Below are 9759 nucleotides of genomic sequence, written 5' to 3'. Positions count from 1 at the left end.
TTTCTAAAATCTGTCAGAAAAGGATATATCTGTTGGAAATGTCCTTATTTTGTAGAGGAGAAAAGGTATTATTGTTAGTAACGTCCTCAGTTTGTAGAAGAGAAAAGGTATTCTGGAAACAATGTGTCATATTTTGCTACCAAGCTTCATTTTGTAGAGAAAATGTCTTCTTTTGGGGATGAAAACCAGTATTTCTGGGAAACAACGCTATTTTAAAGGGATAAAAAGCATTATTTTGGTGAGAAAACCATGTCCTTGCAAGGATAAAGAATGATTCTTAGGAGAGAACTTTTATTTCCGGGATAGGTACTGATATTTGTGTGACATTCTTCTAAAATTTGTCAGAAATCGATATTTCTGTTTGAAATGTCCTTATTTTGAAGAGGGAAAGAGGTATTCCAATAACAGTGTTTCATATGTTGCTACAAGGGACCATTTGTAGAGAAAACGATTTCTATTGGGGATGAAAACCACTTTTTTGGGTAAAAAATGCTACTTGTAATGATGAAAAGCTTTGTATTGGTAAGAAAAAGAATTTTTGGCAAGATTCAAGAGTGATACCTGAGAGAGAACACATTTTTTTCTGGTATAAGTATTGATATTAGTGTGAAATACATCGGAAATTTGTCTGAAATGGATAATTCTTATGTTAATGTCATTATTTTGTAGGGGAAGACAGATATTCTGGAATCAATGAATCAAAATTTATTACAAAGCATCCTCTTAAAGAGAATGTGTTTTCTTTTGGGGATGAAAACCAGTAATTTAGGGAGAAATTGCTATTTGTAGGGATGAAAAGCATTAGTTTGGGAAGAAAACCATAGTTTTGCAAGGATGAAGAGTGATACCTAAGAGTGTACTTTTCATTTCTGGGATAAGTGTCGATATTCATGTGACCTACTTCTAAAATTTGTCAGAAATCGATATTTCTGTTGGAAATGTCATTCTTTTTTAGATGAAAAGAGTTATTCTGGAAAAAATGTGTCATATATGGCTACAAACGATAATTTTGTAGAGAAATCGATTTCTTTTGAAGATGAAAAGCACCTTTAGGTTTAGAAAATGCTGTTTGTAGAGATGAAAAACATTATTTTGGTAAGAAAACCATATTTTTGCAAGGGTAAAAAGTGATACCTAAGAGAGACCTTTTTATTTCTGGTGTAAGTATTGATATTCCTGTGAATTTTTTCTAAAATCTGTCAGAAAAGGATATATCTGTTGGAAATGTCCTTATTTTGTAGAGGAGAAAAGGTATTATTGTTAGTAACGTCCTCAGTTTGTAGAAGAGAAAAGGTATTCTGGAAACAATGTGTCATATTTTGCTACCAAGCTTCATTTTGTAGAGAAAATGTCTTCTTTTGGGGATGAAAACCAGTATTTCTGGGAAACAACGCTATTTTAAAGGGATAAAAAGCATTATTTTGGTGAGAAAACCATGTCCTTGCAAGGATAAAGAATGATTCTTAGGAGAGAACTTTTATTTCCGGGATAGGTACTGATATTTGTGTGACATTCTTCTAAAATTTGTCAGAAATCGATATTTCTGTTTGAAATGTCCTTATTTTGAAGAGGGAAAGAGGTATTCCAATAACAGTGTTTCATATGTTGCTACAAGGGACCATTTGTAGAGAAAACGATTTCTATTGGGGATGAAAACCACTTTTTTGGGTAAAAAATGCTACTTGTAATGATGAAAAGCTTTGTATTGGTAAGAAAAAGAATTTTTGGCAAGATTCAAGAGTGATACCTGAGAGAGAACACATTTTTTTCTGGTATAAGTATTGATATTAGTGTGAAATACATCGGAAATTTGTCTGAAATGGATAATTCTTATGTTAATGTCATTATTTTGTAGGGGAAGACAGATATTCTGGAATCAATGAATCAAAATTTATTACAAAGCATCCTCTTAAAGAGAATGTGTTTTCTTTTGGGGATGAAAACCAGTAATTTAGGGAGAAATTGCTATTTGTAGGGATGAAAAGCATTAGTTTGGGAAGAAAACCATAGTTTTGCAAGGATGAAGAGTGATACCTAAGAGTGTACTTTTCATTTCTGGGATAAGTGTCGATATTCATGTGACCTACTTCTAAAATTTGTCAGAAATCGATATTTCTGTTGGAAATGTCATTCTTTTTTAGATGAAAAGAGTTATTCTGGAAAAAATGTGTCATATATGGCTACAAACGATAATTTTGTAGAGAAATCGATTTCTTTTGAAGATGAAAAGCACCTTTAGGTTTAGAAAATGCTGTTTGTAGAGATGAAAAACATTATTTTGGTAAGAAAACCATATTTTTGCAAGGGTAAAAAGTGATACCTAAGAGAGACCTTTTTATTTCTGGTGTAAGTATTGATATTCCTGTGAATTTTTTCTAAAATCTGTCAGAAAAGGATATATCTGTTGGAAATGTCCTTATTTTGTAGAGGAGAAAAGGTATTTCTGTTAGTAACCTCCTCAATTTGTAGAAGAGAAAAGGTATTCTGGAAACAATGTGTCATATTTTGCTACCAAGCTTCATTTTGTAGAGAAAATGTCTTCTTTTGGGGATGAAAACCAGTATTTCCGGGAAACAACGCTATTTTAAAGGGATAAAAAGCATTATTTTGGTGAGAAAACCATGTCCTTGCAAGGATAAAGAATGATTCTTAGGAGAGAACTTTTATTTCCGGGATAGGTACTGATATTTGTGTGACATTCTTCTAAAATTTGTCAGAAATCGATATTTCTGTTGGAAATGTCCTTATTTTGAAGAGGGAAAGAGGTATTCCAATAACAGTGTTTCATATGTTGCTACAAGGGACCATTTGTAGAGAAAACGATTTCTATTGGGGATGAAAACCACTTTTTTGGGTAGAAAATGCTACTTGTAATGATGAAAAGCTTTGTATTGGTAAGAAAAAGAATTTTTGGCAAGATTCAAGAGTGATACCTGAGAGAGAACACATTTTTTTCTGGTGTAAGTATTGATATTAGCGTGAAATACATCGGAAATTTGTCTGAAATGGATAATTCTTATGTTAATGTCATTATTTTGTAGGGGAAGACAGATATTCTGGAATCAATGAATCATAATTTGTTACAAAGCATCCTTTTAAAGAGAATGTGTTTTCTTTTGGGGATGAAAACCAGTAATTTAGGGAGAAATTGCTATTTGTAGGGATGAAAAGCATTAGTTTGGGAAAAAAACCATATTTTTGCAAGGATGAAGAGTGATACCTAAGAGTGTACTTTTCATTTCTGGGATAAGTGTCGATATTCATGTGACCTACTTCTAAAATTTGTCAGAAATCGATATTTCTGTTGGAAATGTCATTCTTTTTTAGATGAAAAGAGTTATTCTGGAAACAATGTGTCATATATGGCTACAAACGATAATTTTGTAGAGAAATCGATTTCTTTTGAAGATGAAAACCACCTTTTGGTTTAGAAAATGCTGTTTGTAGAGATGAAAAACATTATTTTGGTAAGAAAACCATATTTTTGCAAGGGTAAAAAGTGATACCTAAGAGAGACCTTTTTATTTCTGGTGTAAGTATTGATATTCCTGTGAATTTTTTCTAAAATCTGTCAGATAAGGATATATCTGTTGGAAATGTCCTTATTTTGTAGAGGAGAAAAGGTATTTCTGTTAGTAACCTCCTCAATTTGTAGAAGAGAAAAGGTATTCTGGAAACAATGTGTCATATTTTGCTACCAAGCTTCATTTTGTAGAGAAAATGTCTTCTTTTGGGGATGAAAACCAGTATTTCTGGGAAACAACGCTATTTTAAAGGGATAAAAAGCATTATTTTGGTGAGAAAACCATGTCCTTGCAAGGATAAAGAATGATTCCTAGGAGAGAACTTTTATTTCCGGGATAGGTACTGATATTTGTGTGACATTCTTCTAAAATTTGTCAGAAATCGATATTTCTGTTGGAAATGTCCTTATTTTGAAGAGGGAAAGAGGTATTCCAATAACAGTGTTTCATATGTTGCTACAAGGGACCATTTGTAGAGAAAACGATTTCTATTGGGGATGAAAACCACTTTTTTGGGTAGAAAATGCTACTTGTAATGATGAAAAGCTTTGTATTGGTAAGAAAAAGAATTTTTGGCAAGATTCAAGAGTGATACCTGAGAAAGAACACATTTTTTTCTGGTGTAAGTATTGATATTAGCGTGAAATACATCGGAAATTTGTCTGAAATGGATAATTCTTATGTTAATGTCATTATTTTGTAGGGGAAGACAGATATTCTGGAATCAATGAATCATAATTTGTTACAAAGCATCCTTTTAAAGACAATGTGTTTTCTTTTGGGGATGAAAACCAGTAATTTAGGGAGAAATTGCTATTTGTAGGGATGAAAAGCATTAGTTTGGGAAGAAAACCATAGTTTTGCAAGGATGAAGAGTGATACCTAAGAGTGTACTTTTCATTTCTGGGATAAGTGTCGATATTCATGTGACCTACTTCTAAAATTTGTCAGAAATCGATATTTCTGTTGGAAATGTCATTCTTTTTTAGATGAAAAGAGTTATTCTGGAAACAATGTGTCATATATGGCTACAAACGATAATTTTGTAGAGAAATCGATTTCTTTTGAAGATGAAAACCACCTTTTGGTTTAGAAAATGCTGTTTGTAGAGATGAAAAACATTATTTTGGTAAGAAAACCATATTTTTGCAAGGGTAAAAAGTGATACCTAAGAGAGACCTTTTTATTTCTGGTGTAAGTATTGATATTCCTGTGAATTTTTTCTAAAATCTGTCAGAAAAGGATATATCTGTTGGAAATGTCCTTATTATGTAGAGGAGAAAAGGTATTTCTGTTAGTAACCTCCTCAATTTGTAGAAGAGAAAAGGTATTCTGGAAACAATGTGTCATATTTTGCTACCAAGCTTCATTTTGTAGAGAAAATGTCTTCTTTTGGGGATGAAAACCAGTATTTCTAGGAAACAGCGCTATTTTAAAGGGATAAAAAGCATTATTTTGGTGAGAAAACCATGTCCTTGCAAGGATAAAGAATGATTCCTAGGAGAGAACTTTTATTTCCGGGATAGGTACTGATATTTGTGTGACATTCTTCTAAAATTTGTCAGAAATCGATATTTCTGTTGGAAATGTCCTTATTTTGAAGAGGGAAAGAGGTATTCCAATAACAGTGTTTCATATGTTGCTACAAGGGACCATTTGTAGAGAAAACGATTTCTATTGGGGATGAAAACCACTTTTTTGGGTAGAAAATGCTACTTGTAATGATGAAAAGCTTTGTATTGGTAAGAAAAAGAATTTTTGGCAAGATTCAAGAGTGATACCTGAGAAAGAACACATTTTTTTCTGGTGTAAGTATTGATATTAGCGTGAAATACATCGGAAATTTGTCTGAAATGGATAATTCTTATGTTAATGTCATTATTTTGTAGGGGAAGACAGATATTCTGGAATCAATGAATCATAATTTGTTACAAAGCATCCTTTTAAAGAGAATGTGTTTTCTTTTGGGGATGAAAACCAGTAATTTAGGGAGAAATTGCTATTTGTAGAGATGAAAAGCATTAGTTTGGGAAGAAAACCATATTTTTGCAAGGATGAAGAGTGATACCTAAGAGTGTACTTTTCATTTCTGGGATAAGTGTCGATATTCATGTGACCTACTTCTAAAATTTGTCAGAAATCGATATTTCTGTTGGAAATGTCATTCTTTTTTAGATGAAAAGAGTTATTCTGGAAACAATGTGTCATATATGGCTACAAACGATAATTTTGTAGAGAAATCGATTTCTTTTGAAGATGAAAACCACCTTTTGGTTTAGAAAATGCTGTTTGTAGAGATGAAAAACATTATTTTGGTAAGAAAACCATATTTTTGCAAGGGTAAAAAGTGATACCTAAGAGAGACCTTTTTATTTCTGGTGTAAGTATTGATATTCCTGTGAATTTTTTCTAAAATCTGTCAGAAAAGGATATATCTGTTGGAAATGTCCTTATTTTGTAGAGGAGAAAAGGTATTTCTGTTAGTAACCTCCTCAATTTGTAGAAGAGAAAAGGTATTCTGGAAACAATGTGTCATATTTTGCTACCAAGCTTCATTTTGTAGAGAAAATGTCTTCTTTTGGGGATGAAAACCAGTATTTCTGGGAAACAGCGCTATTTTAAAGGGATAAAAAGCATTATTTTGGTGAGAAAACCATGTCCTTGCAAGGATAAAGAATGATTCTTAGGAGAGAACTTTTATTTCCGGGATAGGTACTGATATTTGTGTGACATTCTTCTGAAATTTGTCAGAAATCAATATTTCTGTTGGAAATGTCCTTATTTTGAAGAGGGAAAGAGGTATTCCAATAACAGTGTTTCATATGTTGCTACAAGGGACCATTTGTAGAGAAAACGATTTCTATTGGGGATGAAAACCACTTTTTTGGGTAGAAAATGCTACTTGTAATGATGAAAAGCTTTGTATTGGTAAGAAAAAGAATTTTTGGCAAGATTCAAGAGTGATACCTGAGAGAGAACACATTTTTTTCTGGTATAAGTATTGATATTAGTGTGAAATACATCGGAAATTTGTCTGAAATGGATAATTCTTATGTTAATGTCATTATTTTGTAGGGGAAGACAGATATTCTGGAATCAATGTGTCATAATTTGTTACAAAGCATCCTTATAAAGAGAATGTGTTTTCTTTTGGGGATGAAAACCAGTAATTTAGGGAGAAATTGCTATTTGTAGGGATGAAAAGCATTAGTTTGGGAAGAAAACCATAGTTTTGCAAGGATGAAGAGTGATACCTAAGAGTGTACTTTTCATTTCTGGGATAAGTGTCGATATTCATGTGACCTACTTCTAAAATTTGTCAGAAATCGATATTTCTGTTGGAAATGTCATTCTTTTTTAGATGAAAAGAGTTATTCTGGAAACAATGTGTCATATATGGCTACAAACGATAATTTTGTAGAGAAATCGATTTCTTTTGAAGATGAAAACCACCTTTTGGTTTAGAAAATGCTGTTTGTAGAGATGAAAAATATTATTTTGGTAAGAAAACCATATTTTTGCATGGGTAAAGAGTGATACCTAAGAGAGACCTTTTTATTTCTGGTGTAAGTATTGATATTCCTGTGAATTTTTTCTAAAATCTGTCAGAAAAGGATATATCTGTTGGAAATGTCCTTATTTTGTAGAGGAGAAAAGGTATTTCTGTTAGTAACGTCCTCAATTTGTAGAAGAGAAAAGGTATTCTGGAAACAATGTGTCATATTTTGCTACCAAGCTTCATTTTGTAGAGAAAATGTCTTCTTTTGGGGATGAAAACCAGTATTTCTGGGAAACAACGCTATTTTAAAGGGATAAAAAGCATTATTTTGGTGAGAAAACCATGTCCTTGCAAGGATAAAGAATGATTCCTAGGAGAGAACTTTTATTTCCGGGATAGGTACTGATATTTGTGTGACATTCTTCTAAAATTGGTCAGAAATCGATATTTCTGTTGGAAATGTCCTTATTTTGAAGAGGGAAAGAGGTATTCCAATAACAGTGTTTCATATGTTGCTACAAGGGACCATTTGTAGAGAAAACGATTTCTATTGGGGATGAAAACCACTTTTTTGGGTAGAAAATGCTACTTGTAATGATGAACAGCTTTGTATTGGTAAGAAAAAGAATTTTTGGCAAGATTCAAGAGTGATACCTGAGAAAGAACACATTTTTTTCTGGTGTAAGTATTGATATTAGCGTGAAATACATCGGAAATTTGTCTGAAATGGATAATTCTTATGTTAATGTCATTATTTTGTAGGGGAACACAGATATTCTGGAATCAATGTGTCATAATTTGTTACAAAGCATCGTTTTAAAGAGAATGTGTCTTCTTTTGGGGATGAAAACCAGTAATTTAGGGAGAAATTGCTATTTGTAGGGATTAAAAGCATTAGTTTGGGAAGAAAACCATAGTTTTGCAAGGATGAAGAGTGATACCTAAGAGTGTACTTTTCATTTCTGGGATAAGTGTCGATATTCAAGTGACCTACTTCTAAAATTTGTCAGAAATCGATATTTCTGTTGGAAATGTCATTCTTTTTTAGATGAAAAGAGTTATTCTGGAAACAATGTGTCATATATGGCTACAAACGATAATTTTGTAGAGAAATCGATTTCTTTTGAAGATGAAAACCACCTTTTGGTTTAGAAAATGCTGTTTCTAGAGATGAAAAACATGATTTTGGTAAGAAAATCATATTTTTGCAAGGGTAAAGAGTGATACCTAAGAGAGACCTTTTTATTTCTGGTATAAGTATTGATATTCCTGTGAATTTTTTCTAAAATCTGTCAGAAAAGGATATATCTGTTGGAAATGTCCTTATTTTGTAGAGGAGAAAAGGTATTTCTGTTAGTAACGTCCTCAATTTGTAGAAGAGAAAAGGTATTCTGGAAACAATGTGTCATATTTTGCTACCAAGCTTCATTTTGAGGAGAAAATGTCTTCTTTTGGGGATGAAAACCAGTATTTCTGGGAAACAGCGCTATTTCAAAAAGATAAAAAGCATTATTTTGGTGAGAAAACCATGTTCTTGCAAGGATAAAGAATGATTCTTAGGAGAGAACTTTTATTTCGAGATTGGTACTTATATTTGTGTGACATTCTTCTAAAATTTGTCAGAAATCGATATTTCTGTTGGAAATGTCCTTATTTTGAAGAGGGAAAGAGGTATTCCAATAACAGTGTTTCATATGTTGCTACAAGGGACCATTTGTAGAGAAAACGATTTCTATTGGGGATGAAAACCACTTTTTTGGGTAGAAAATGCTACTTGTAATGATGAAAAGCTTTGTATTGGTAAGAAAAAGAATTTTTGGCAAGATTCAAGAGTGATACCTGAGAGAGAACACATTTTTTTCTGGTGTAAGTATTGATATTAGTGTGAAATACATCGGAAATTTGTCTGAAATGGATAATTCTTATGTTAATGTCATTATTTTGTAGGGGAACTCAGATATTCTGGAATCAATGTGTCATAATTTGTTACAAAGCATCGTTTTAAAGAGAATGTGTCTTCTTTTGGGGATGAAAACCAGTAATTTAGGGAGAAATTGCTATTTGTAGGGATTAAAAGCATTAGTTTGGGAAGAAAACCATAGTTTTGCAAGGATGAAGAGTGATACCTAAGAGTGTACTTTTCATTTCTGGGATAAGTGTCGATATTCAAGTGACCTACTTCTAAAATTTGTCAGAAATCGATATTTCTGTTGGAAATGTCATTCTTTTTTAGATGAAAAGAGTTATTCTGGAAACAATGTGTCATATATGGCTACAAACGATAATTTTGTAGAGAAATCGATTTCTTTTGAAGATGAAAACCACCTTTTGGTTTAGAAAATGCTGTTTGTAGAGATGAAAAACATTATTTTGGTAAGAAAACCATATTTTTGCAAGGGTAAAAAGTGATACCTAAGAGAGACCTTTTTATTTCTGGTGTAAGTATTGATATTCCTGTGAATTTTTTCTAAAATCTGTCAGAAAAGGATATATCTGTTGGAAATGTCCTTATTATGTAGAGGAGAAAAGGTATTTCTGTTAGTAACCTCCTCAATTTGTAGAAGAGAAAAGGTATTCTGGAAACAATGTGTCATATTTTGCTACCAAGCTTCATTTTGTAGAGAAAATGTCTTCTTTTGGGGATGAAAACCAGTATTTCTAGGAAACAGCGCTATTTTAAAGGGATAAAAAGCATTATTTTGGTGAGAAAACCATGTCCTTGCAAGGATAAAGAAT

This window comes from Coturnix japonica, chromosome W (assembly GCF_054131305.1).
Source record: "Coturnix japonica strain WE chromosome W, WE-NBRP24, whole genome shotgun sequence".
Taxonomy (NCBI): Eukaryota; Metazoa; Chordata; class Aves; order Galliformes; family Phasianidae; genus Coturnix; species Coturnix japonica.
Note: the sequence above shows the minus strand (reverse complement) of the source record.